We start from the raw sequence: 12,058 nt of genomic DNA, 5'->3' as shown, positions 1-12,058 counted from the left end.
AGATAAAGAAGTACAGAGAAGCTAAGCCAAGATTACAGTTAGTATGTGGTTGAGTAAAGATTTGAACTCAGTCTGGCCCACATGAACAGCTATGCTATGCTGCCTTTCAAACCATTGAGAAAGTGATTAAGGATCATGAGTTAGTACAGTGTGCCAAGGAAATACTTATACTTCCGCAGGATCCTTCTGATGACCAGGGCATCAGTCCAAAGCAGTGATTCTAGGGGCAATAGGTTGACAGCAGGGCTGAGCTGGGGCCTCATCAGTGTTCATAGTTCTAAGCCCCAAGGGAACCTACCTGAACTTCTGTCCATCCCCTTCTCTCCTGGCCTCAGAGCCTGGATTTTCCCCTTCTAAAAGAAATCAGCCTACGGAAATAAGAGCCAGCATCCTCCCACCTGGAGGTAAGAAAGATCATAGCATCAAGCGTGAGTGTGGGGCCAGGAAACTGTGTGTGTTTGGGGGGTATGGGTAGTTTCCACTGCTGCTTCTATATAACTTTTAAAAATTGAGAATAGGTTTTAGTACCTTTGTGCCTGTGGACTCATACATTTCAAATACATATGAAATATGTGTTGATTGACTATTTACGTTATTGACAAGGCTTCTGGTCAGTGATAGTTTATTCATGGTTAAGTGTTGGATTTTCGAAGGCACAGCAGGGTGGTGCCCCTAACCCCCACATTGTTCATGGGTGAACTATAGGCTATTCTTACAACAAAGCTAGAGAAAAGAAAATGTTATTAAGAAAATCATAAGAGAAAGAAAATACATTTACTATTCATTAAGTGGAAGTGGATCATCATAAAGATCATCATCCTCATCATCTTCACACTGAGTAGGCTGAGGAGGAGGAGAAAGAGGAGAGGTTGGTCTTACTGTCTCAGGTGTGCCAGAGATGGAAGAGGTGGAGGAGATAGAAGGGGAGGCAGGAGAGGCAGGCACAATAGGTGGAACTTTTATTGAAATAAAAAAAAAAGTGTAAGCAAACCCACACGGTGTGAACCTGTGTTGTGTAAGGGTCAACTGTGTCTAGAATGCCTGCATCGTGCTCAAAGAGATGGTGGCTCTTGTGACTACTTACTGTTCTATAGCCTCTGGAAGCTGGAGTAGGACTTTAATGAGTAGCTCCAGGGATGAGGCAAGCAGATAGAGAGTCCCGATGCTGCCACTGTGATCAGATTCCTTCCCTTTAGCCTTCTTGTTGAGGCCAAGTTCAGATGTAGTACCTGAGGCTGGCCTGGCTGGGAGCACTTATCCAGATTATAGGCATTTCTGCTGTCAGTTGCTCCTGAGAACTGGCAGCTGGATAAGGATGCCTCAGTCAGAAGGCAGAAAGTCCAAATGTTTCTGCCTCCTTCTCTATCTTTGATTTTTCTGAACATCCTGAGGTTAACCCACATCTGTCCCTGGTTACTGATGGTTGTGTCTGTACTCTCTCATGCCGAATAATGTGACTTGTAGGCTGAAAGTTGTATCCTGACCCTTCTCTGTTCTTTGGTTTCCCCAAAATGTCTGCTTGGTGGTTCATCTCCAAAACCTGAGATCCACACTGAGACTTGTTCCAGTAGTGGGTTGTGAGATTCTTTTTTGGCTTTCAGTCAGTTGTTTATTTTAAAAAGCCAGCAAAAAGCACCCCCTATAGACACCACTTCCCAAACCAGCTCCTATTGAACAAAGAAAGCTGAATACTGGGAAAATTACTTGTGCCTGTGTTGCAGATATAGAAATTCGTGGAATCTTGTGGGACATTCCGTTCCACTAACAGGATTCCAGAACAGCATTAGGAGGACATCGGCTCATCTGTGTTACTTGCCGGGAGTTTTGGAAATTGAGCAATCATTAGCTAGTCTGTTTTATATTTGATCCTTAAAATCCACATTTGATGCTTGGGAACATTGGAAGTGGAATTTCTTCTCTCAAGCCAGATTGGATTTGGATAATTTCACCTTGCCTATTTAAATCTCCTCTGATTTCACCTTTGGAAAAGAAAGAGACTTGGATTTCTTTGGACAGAATACTGAGTTGTGTATTTACCCTGTCTTGTTGTCCCATGATCTGGGTTGAGATTACTTATTCAAGTGGGAGATTCTGAGTCAGACTAAGGAGCAAACTCCTCATCTTCACTCCCCTGGTATAAAAGAGAAATGGTCGGAAAAAACTCTGCATAGTGGCAAAGCTTTAGCAAGCAATGTCACTAACTTCTCCAGCAGCAAACTTAGAGGTAAATTGTGCTGCAGCAAGCCAAAAGTTAATTTCATCCAGAAGAGCAAGATAAATTAAAAGGCAAATTGCTTGCCTGCTCCTCCTTGCTCTTCCAGTATCTGTCTGAGACTGGCCCTTGAGGTTGTTGCATAATAAATCTTTCAGGCTCACCTCCTATTTCTAAGAATTTTTAAGTTGTGGCTGGCTCCCGCTAGGTTATTTTAGCATTGAGAAGCCACATGATGGCATGGAAGGGACAGAAGTGACGTGCTCTAAGCTCTCACTTCCAGCCTTGTTTCTACCACCTCTATTTGCTTAGAGATTTAGCTGCCATTCTAGCCTGGTACCTGATCTTGCCACCTTGGCACAGATAGTCTCATGAGATTTTCTTGGAGCCATTGACTATAGGGAAGGTTAGCATTTTAAAATGCTATTGTGACAATCATCTACAATCTTTCCATAAGTGTTTTTGCCATCTGACAGGCAGGAGTCTCAGTAATTCCTCCAGTGCCATCTACCTTGGTTTAAGGAGCTATTCTGGTGGATAATGCTGCGTAAGTGAAGACACTCTATTTGATCAGAAGGTCCCCTGTCCTAAGGAGAGCAGCACAGTTTCGGAGAAAGCCCAGGTCTTTTTCAGATGTACTCTGCCACTCATGCAGGAAGTGTTTAGTAAGCTCTTTCAGGGAGCCCACCATGTAGAAGTCCAAACCCATAGCTTCCACCTCCAAAGAGCTTATGATGGAATTGCTAATTCTACCTTGGGCTTTGGTTTCAGCTCCAGGTTGAGTTCCAGGGAAATTGGAATGAAATGGATACAGTAGTAAGACTCCTGGACTAGCAGCTTGATCCTCTCTCAGACACTCTCTAGACTGTGCCCAGACTTAAGCTGACTACCAGTCAAACCACCTAACTCTGGACCTCCCTGTCTTCGGTGGAAAGCAAGGAAATGGTCCACTGGTGCAAACAGTCTGCACTCTGTGTTGACACCCATCAGTATAGTTCTCATTTCCTTTACCTAGTTTTGGGGGGAGGTCTGTGCCTCAAGCCTTCTACTGTTGAGCATCCACGCTCCCTAATTCTCATGGTATCTTCAGTCCTGTGTTTCTGAGGCTTTACTCTGTTGGCTAAAGATGTAGGGAAGGGGCTCAGTGTTGGTGAAGTTACTTCAGGGAGAGCAGCTCAACTTCTGTTTTACATGCTGGGCTTCACCTGAGATTTTGTTTGAGGAAAGGGCTCTTCAAACAGTTAAGGAATCTAAAGATCTCTAGCATGTGCTGGACTCATTCCTCATTTGGACGCGTTGCTCTTGTCATCAGCATCCTCTGCTTGTCACGACAGTTAGGTGGCATTTTCCAGGGTCTACTTTGGTTTTCTGCTCCTCTCCTGTTCTCCTTGGGTGAGTTTCCACCATGGGGTTTGAAACAACTACTTCCCAGATATCTCCACCCAGATAGAAAACTCAATTTATCCAAAATGGAATAGTGCTCCTCCCGGCTGTCTTAGTTCATTAGAACGGCTATAAGAAAACCCCTTAGACTAGGTAACTTATAAATAACAAAAATTTGTTTCTGACAGTTCTGGATGCTACAAAGCCTAAGTTCAAAGCATCAGAAGACTTGGTGTCTGATGAGGGCTGGTTTCTCATAGTTGGCGGGAGGGGCAAACAAACTGCTTCAGGCTACTTTTATGAGGGCACTAATTCCATTCACAAGGGCTCTGCCTGCATGACCTAGCCACCTCCCAAAGGCTCCCCTTCTTAATATCATCACACTGGGGATTAGGTTTCAACCCATGAATTTGGAGGTGGGGGGAACAAATATTTAGACCATAGCACTTACCTCCATCCTTAAGTCTCTTCTGTAGTCTCTCCATCTCGTTGGTAGCATCATCAACCACAAAGCCTCCTAATTTAGAAACTTGAGACTTATCCAACTTTCAGTTTCTCCTTCTTCCAGGGTATCACATAGGTTGGTTGCATTTCTCTGATATCTATTCAGTGAATCATCTTCTTCCTGTTCCGTCTGCCATAGGCTTTAGTTCAGGCTCTGGCATTCCCTAAGCTGACAAAGTTATCTTTCTAAAATAGAAAGATAATTTTGTCTGTCTTTTGCTTAGAACCCTTGCCCTGGCAACCCCATTACCGACTGGTGAGGTCTGAACTCGTTGGCATGGCAGACACAGTTCCTTATGATCTGGCCTCTGCTTGCTGCTTTCATATTCCTCTTCTACCTTGCACCTGATAGTCCTACAATATCCAAATTCTTGTGGTCTCTGAAATGCATCATGCTGTCAACATTCCTGACCCTTTCCCCACACGCATTTCCTCTGTCTGGAATGCCTTTCTGCCCCTGTTTACTTGGGGAATTGCTGGTCAGCCTTCAAATAGCAGGCTTAGAAGACAACTTCAAAGACTCTTCACAGACAGAGTTACTCATTTCCCTCCCTCCATAGACTGTACCTTGCTGTATCCCTTATGGTGACTTATTATAATTTGTTTGCATACCCACATTCTCTTCCAGGCTGTGAGCTCCTTGAAGCAGGACTACGTCTTTATTATTTTTCTAACCGCAATGCCTGGCACAATGTGTGAGGCATGGTTGATGCTCAGTTAAGCTGACTTCTCACTGAAAGTAGCTGAGTGCCAAATTACCAAATTATAGGGTTTCTTAGTGATAAAGATGTAACTCACTTATTTTATTCTAAGTTGTCAAAACAGCCATATGTTTTAAAGCATCCAGTCATTATTCTGCCTAGCGAGGAATAAAGCAAATGGGAAACCAAAACGATGAAGAAAAGCATTTTGCATAAGGTGCAAATTAAAACACCTAGGTAAATAGTAAGAGAGACACAGTGGGCGATTTTAGTGTTAGTTCCTCAGGAAATATTTGCAGCTAATACTTTTAATTGATATTTTCCTGGAGCTGTGAATGTTCTACTGCGTGGCTGATTTGTTCTCATTTATTTTTACCTTTCAGCTGGCTTTATCTTTGCATAGATTATCTTCTCTGGTTCCATTTTAATTCCAGTTGCTCATGGTGTGCTACCAAAGGAAAGCAGTTGGGGGCCCGTTGGGATTTCATGGCCATTTGATTCAAAAATTTATTCTAGCGAAACCCCTTTAAACTGTGGTGCTTACAACCTCATGGATAATCAAATGAGATGAAGAAATGGTCCCCTCTGGGAAAACATACTTCAATTTGTAAAATATTTCCCTCAGATGTCTTAGGAGGAAAGGGAATGTTTTCTGAGAATCTCACTGGCAGTGTGATGCGCTTTGTGTTAGAGGCGACCCCCCTTGGAGTCTCTTCAAAGGCCAGGTCAGCACCAAGGCGTTTGAATACTCCTGGTTCCTAGAGCTGTACATGTTTCTGTCTGAGGTCCCTGCCCCCAAGAGAGTCTCTTCCTTGAGGAGTTGGCAAGAAGAGGGAAGCTAGAGGTTAAGAACCTTGCTTTTTCAGGTAAAAGCAGCTCATTTCTTCTTTAAGTGAATGCAGTAGAAGCTGACTTCAGTGAGGGAACCCTGGGGTGGCTAACCCTCCCCAGGCCACCTAAATTTTTAAAAATGTATATAATTGAGTATGACTATTGACCATTTCTTTATCCTATGTGGAGTGTAAATGACGGTTTTTCTGGAGGTTTTGCTGTTATTGATCTGTGTTTTGCAACCTGAGTAAGAATAACGGGCTTGCTGGGAAATGCAACTTCAACATTAGTTTCCTAGACCCCTCTACCAATCAGTTTGCCATGCCTAATCCCTTCTATAGGCTAACCATGAAGCCCCCTGCTGGGTTTCCCAGTGGTTTGGAAAGCCTGTTTCGTGAGCTCTACTGCACTTCATTCAAGGCCACATCTAAGGAGAGTCAGCCAATGGCCACTGAGGAAAAGGCATGAACCACATGTCCAGAGACATGGCTGAAGCTCCTTCCATAGCCACCTTTCAAGAGACTGTGCCTCTCTGCACTGGTGTTTTCTGTTTCTTTGTGTCTTATTTTTCAGTAACAGTCACTGAGGTGTGACTTACATAGCATGAATTTTTTTTATTAGGTGAACAATTTTATGACTTTTGACAATGTAAACAGCCATGCTATTACTACTGCCATCATGATCTAGAATATTTCTACCACTCCAAAAAGTTCTCTTTTACCTCTTTGTAGTCAATCTCCTCCCACAGTCTCAGCCCCTGGTCATCACTGATCTATTCCTCTTCCAATAGTTTTGCCATTTCCAGAATGTCATGTAAATGGAAGCACATGGTATCTAGACCTTTGAGTTTGGCTTCCTTTACTTAGAAAAATGCTGATATTTATGTTGTTGCATGTATCAGTAGTTTGTTCCTTTTTATTGCTGAGTAGTATTTTATGGTATGTATGTTCCACAATTGGTTTTTCCATTCACCAGTTGAAGGACACTTAGCTTGCTTCCAGTTTTTGGTGATTATGACTAAACTTGTTACATGCATTTGCACATAGATTTTTATATAGGCATAACTATTCATTTCTCATAGGTAGATACCTAGGAGCATAATTGCTGGTCATATGTTAAGTGTGTATTTAACTCTATATACAAACTGCTAACTGGTTTTTAAAGTGACCCCTTTGCATTTCCACCAGCAATGTATGAGAATCTCATTTGGTCTGCATCCTTACCAGCATTTGGTATTGTCCTTTAAAGAAAAAATTAGGCCATTAGAGTAATAGGTAGTGCTATCTTGTCATGGTTTTTAATTTGCATACTGCCAATGACTAGTGATGTTTACCATCTTTTCATTTGCTTATTTGCCATCCATAACTCTGGTGTGGTGAAGTGTCCATTCGAATCTTTTGCCTGTTTTTTAACTGGGTAATTTGTTTTCTTATTAGTGAGTTTTGAGTCATCTTTATAGATTGTAAATAGAAGTCCTGTGTCAGATTTGTATATTGCAAATATTTCCTCCCAGTCTGTGGCTTACTTTTTTTTTTTTTTCATTTTCCTAAAAGTGATTTTTGGAACAGGAGATTCTTAAATTTTGATCGTCTCCAATTTGTTGATCTTTTACTTACAGTTCATGGCTAAATCATAAACACACTTGGGAAATGATGGCAGAGTAAGGAATTCAATATTTTTAGAAGAAGAGGAGGAGAAAACATCTGGTTCCTGAAGGCCTTATTTAGTTTTCCACTTTCAGTCACCTCCACTATTAACGTCTCCTAACCATTCTCTTTACTATCCATATCTTTTTCTCACCTTCTCTCTACGCACCTCTACTTCTGCCACTCCCCAGTTTGAGCCTTGCCACGGTTGGCTGAGATCTGAGATGGAAGGAACTCTGCACTGTAACTTGACTGACACTTTCCCTCCATATTTTTAAGCCACGTTGAATCTGTATCTTCTCCTCTCATGTGCCCCAATCTGAGAAAAGTGAGGTCTGGATTCCACGCATATTTCTAAAGGAATAGCTTATTTGTACCTGTTCCACATAACTCTTATTTATGCTGTGGGCATTTCCCCATTGTTCCATTTCACGTACATTCTTCTGCCTAGATTTTTAAAAATCTTCCTAATCCCCTCTGCTTCTTTATCCAGTCTCCTTTCCCATTACTCCATCTTACTGTAAATCTCTACTATAGCCTCATGACTTGTATTACTATCTGTAAACACACCATACTCTTTCTTGCCCCCTTTGCAGAGGCTGTTTCCCGTGCTTGGGATGGTTTTCCCTGCTTGCACCTTACCAGCCTGGAGAATTATCACTCTTGCTTCAGGACCCCGTGAAGTCTTCCATGTACTGTTGGCCAGATCATTGCCCAACTCCTTCCTGGTCTTCCTCTGTCCTTTATGTTCCCACTGCCATTTGCACCACCTCTGAGAGCAGTTTTTATTCTGTGGTAATTACTGATCCAGAGACATTCTCACTCCCTCTGGAGTTCTTGAGGACAGGAAATTTGTCAGATTTATCTTTGTCTCAAGTTTAAGGCAAACTCCCTGGCACTTTATACGGGTTTAATGCATTTGTTAAATGAGAAATTTCACCATTGCCTTTTCTCTTAATGTTTCTTTCCCATGAAATACTTCCTGTATCTTTCTTCCGCCAACCCAAATCCCATCTGTCATTCCAGGTCTAGTTTGGAGTCAGACTCTTCCTTGAAGTCTTCCCTGCCCACTCCATATTTCACTCCACTTATCTGCTCAGCTCTTGAAAAGCTCTCAGTATCTGTGTCACTTAGTCTGTCTCTTAATCACACACTGCACTGCCTCCCACTATTTCCTCTGTAGTTTTTCTGCTGTCGTAGCCTGGTTATAAGGTAATGGAGGACAGAAGTTTTACCCTAAGCTTCTTTATATACTAAAAATAACTAGTATAATGTCTCCTTTCCCTACTCCTGACCAATGCTTTCTCAGACCTTCAAAATTGACCATTACCTTCTCGGCACCATGTTGTATACTCTGCAAACTTCTGTTATACAACCCTAAAACTCCGTTGAACCTAACAATGTACCCATTCATCTTCTCATGACCTGCCATGAACTTTTCCAGGGCAGAGACCCAAGCATACGTTTTGGAGTCAATTGCAGCCATCAAATTTCAGCTTCTCTACTTACTAGTTGAAAGAAGTTTAATTAGTCAGGGTAGTCAACACCAGCTGCTGTAACAACCCCACCATCTCAGTACCTTAATACTCTAACGTTTATTTCCCTATTATGTTACAGTTAAACATGGGTCTGTAGGGCATGGTGGGAGTTTCCGCTCCCCAAAGCCACGCAAAACTCAAGGTCCTTCTATTCTGTGAGACCTCCATCCTCAGCATAGATGATCACTACTAAATAGGAACAGCAAGCATTGATGATAGTGCAGGGGATTTTATTACCTGGCCTGGGAGTGATATATATCACTTCCACTCACATTCCATTGGCCAGAACTCAGTCACATGATCCAAATCTAACAGGAAGTGAACCTGGGAAATGTATTCTTCCTATTTCCCCCCCAAAGTAAAATAGGTTTATGTTACATAAAATAGAATCCTATGTAGATGCTATTTTTCCCTATAGAAGTGGAGGAAGTTTCTTAACCTCCTTAAGCTTCCTTATCCTCATTGGCAAAATAGAATTAAATCAGCTAGGATTAGATTTTTGTTTTAATAAAAAGCCTAGGGTTATGTTGCTTAAACAAGTTTAATTTTTTTTTTCACACACACAAAAGGATATTCAGGGTAGGTGGTCCAGCAATTGTTCAGTAGCTCCTCAAAATGATCAAGGACTCTGAATCCTTAAAATTCTCTGGTTAACCATGCCTAGGATAAAGTCATTATTCTCATGGTTCAAAATGGCAGTGAGGGCTCCAGCCATTAGAGTCATGTTCTAAGGAGCAGGAATGAGGAAGAAGGCATAGAAGATTATGAAGCTATTTGAAGCCACAGAAACTCCACGGAAGATTCATATGATTATCTTGCTTCATTTAGTTGTAAAGCCACAGTTACGTGTAAGAGTATCTGAAATACATTTGACTAGGCAAAAATATATCCTGCTGGAAATTAAGTTTCTATTTCTAAAAGGAAGGGAAGAATGAACATTGAAATAGGAAGCTAGCATTTATGCGTAAGGAATGAGGATATTTACTTACTGAATTGTTTTAAGGGTCAAATAAGATAATGTATAAAAATGGTGGCCAGTAAGTTGTTATTACCATTATAAGCACAGTTATTGTTATTTGCATGCCTAGGATATACTTGATGAATATTTGAACTTAATATGTCAATAAGGAAGTGTATTGGTCTGAATTTAATTACTGTATTATTTCATTATTTGTAATCATTAAGTATTCATTATTTTATATATTAAAGATTTCTATTCTTCTAGAGAGGTCCTTATTAGCTGGTACGTAGTGAGATTATTTTTTCATAGTATCTTGTTGAGCTCAAGGTCACTTGGATGTATGGCAGTAGGGGAGTGGGTTTAAGAAAAAGAATGAGGGAGGGGAAGGAGCAGGGGGCTAAGATTTGGGAAACCTGAACTTTAGTTCTATCTCTACTTGCCATCTATAGGGCCTGGGGAAATTCTTTCCGTCTCTGGAATTTTGACCCCCTCAATTGTAAAGTAGGCTCCCTTCCATAGTCACAAGGAATTATGTATATTATGTGTGTTTCCCTGTTAATCATAGCCTCTTATTTTAAAAAAAATAGAGGCTATGTTTGACTTGCTTCATAGATGTCCAACGCTATAACACATGTATTAAGTCTAGGATATGGGATCCCTGGGTCCTAACCCTGACTCCACCACCAGTAGACTGTAGGAACTTGGGCAAGGCACCTGTCCTTTCTTGTTTTTCACTTTCTCAGCTCTAAAAGGAGGGGTTGGTTTCAATGGTCTCTCAGAATCCTTCCAGCTCTAAATTTCTGACTTTAGATATATGGGCATATAGATATATGCATATATGGTATAGACATATGGGTATGTGATTGGGTATATGATTAGATATATGGGTATAGCAGCCCATTGCCCTCACCCCACCTTGTCACAGTGATACTGTGATAAAAATGCTGGTGATTTTCTACTGACTGAAGTAATTGTCACTGGCTCTGTGTGCCTCTTAGAAGAGAGTAAACTGGCCCTTTGACCCTGACCTGCTTGGTCAATGTCTGGACTCTGGGTCCTCTATTCAACAGTCTAGGTCGTGAACCACTTGGTCTGGCCTGTTTCACATAGCATGTATTCCTGAGTGTCCAATACCCCATTTCCTGGCCCATGGAAGAGCTAAAAAAATATAGACTTCAGAGCAGATCAACTTGATTTCAAATCCACTCTGCAGCTCTGGCCAAGTGCATAACCTTTTTGAACCTTTGCTTTGTAATTATAAAATGGGTATTGTGATCTATAATATAGAAGATTTGTGATGATGACTGAAAATATGAGTAGAACCCCTGGCACATATAAACCCTTCAGAAATGGTAGCTTATTATGTCTATCATCACTATTCAGGGTCTCATTTTCCTCTCCAGAGCAGTGAAAAGAAATTTAGGAATTATAGGCATTTGATGCCCAGAAAAATGTGAGCAAGTCTCCAAGTTCCACTTCTTAAAACATTAGCAGAGGGTGAGGTTGAGTGAGACCCTGAGAAGTAGAATGGGCAGGCCACAGACCCTCTGAGTCTTGGGCCGTGAAGCTTCATGAAACCAAATGAGACAGCACCGATAAAGTGTCTTGTCTTATGCTCATAAGTGTGTTCCTTGAGTAACAGGTGCCATGACTGTGCCCCAGGAGTGGTCAATCAATGTTGTCTGTCTCCTTCAGAAAACCATTTCACAAGCTGAATGAAACAAACTTGAGAAACTTCACTGGTACATACTTTCAGAGAGGTGTATCTCAAATCATCTTTATTTCATTATGAATTAGCCCAGTTAATGCCAATCTCTAAAGTCTGATAGAAATTTAACCAACATCAACAACAGAAATTATAGACATCCTAAAATATTCCTCCAAGAAGAAGGTAGAATGCTGACTATTCCCACCAGCTTAATTGTTTGCTGTTGCAATTAATTGGCTAATTTATAAAATTTATTATTCCCTTCTGGCCAGTGGAGCTTTTCTATTGAGGAATGCAGTAGATGTAATTTGGGTTTTAAAACCAAAAATGGAGATGAAGCCAAAAGCTCATAAAAGATTCTAGATCTCAAAAGGACTCCTGCTCAGCCTGAGTTAGGTTAGGTCATCCTGGGAATACGTGTCCCTGTATTAGCCAGAGATGAGGGAGGGGAGAATAACTGTGAGCAGATGCTGGCCTTCCCGAGGACCACCCCGGGTAAAGAGCGTGGACATTATCTTTCAGATGCATAGGGGATGCTATACTGGAAGCTTATCTCTTCCAGTTGGCAGCCAAG

At 41.4% G+C, this 12,058-nt stretch overlaps 1 long non-coding RNA gene across 1 annotated transcript in view; it reads left to right on the top strand.

Annotated features, from left to right (window-relative positions):
- The first annotated feature begins 309 nt into the window (after nucleotides 1–309).
- LOC129527002 (uncharacterized) overlaps nucleotides 310–12,058 on the top strand; it is a 65,154-nt gene continuing 53,405 nt past the window's right edge. Inside the window, exon 1 of the long non-coding RNA XR_008671836.1 lies at nucleotides 310–404. This is a non-coding gene — a long non-coding RNA (uncharacterized lncRNA). The remainder of the gene's footprint in view (nucleotides 405–12,058) is intronic.

This window comes from Gorilla gorilla, chromosome 16 (genome assembly GCF_029281585.2).
Source record: "Gorilla gorilla gorilla isolate KB3781 chromosome 16, NHGRI_mGorGor1-v2.1_pri, whole genome shotgun sequence".
Classification (NCBI taxonomy): Eukaryota; Metazoa; Chordata; class Mammalia; order Primates; family Hominidae; genus Gorilla; species Gorilla gorilla.
Note: the sequence above shows the minus strand (reverse complement) of the source record. Positions and strands in the feature narration are given on the sequence as shown.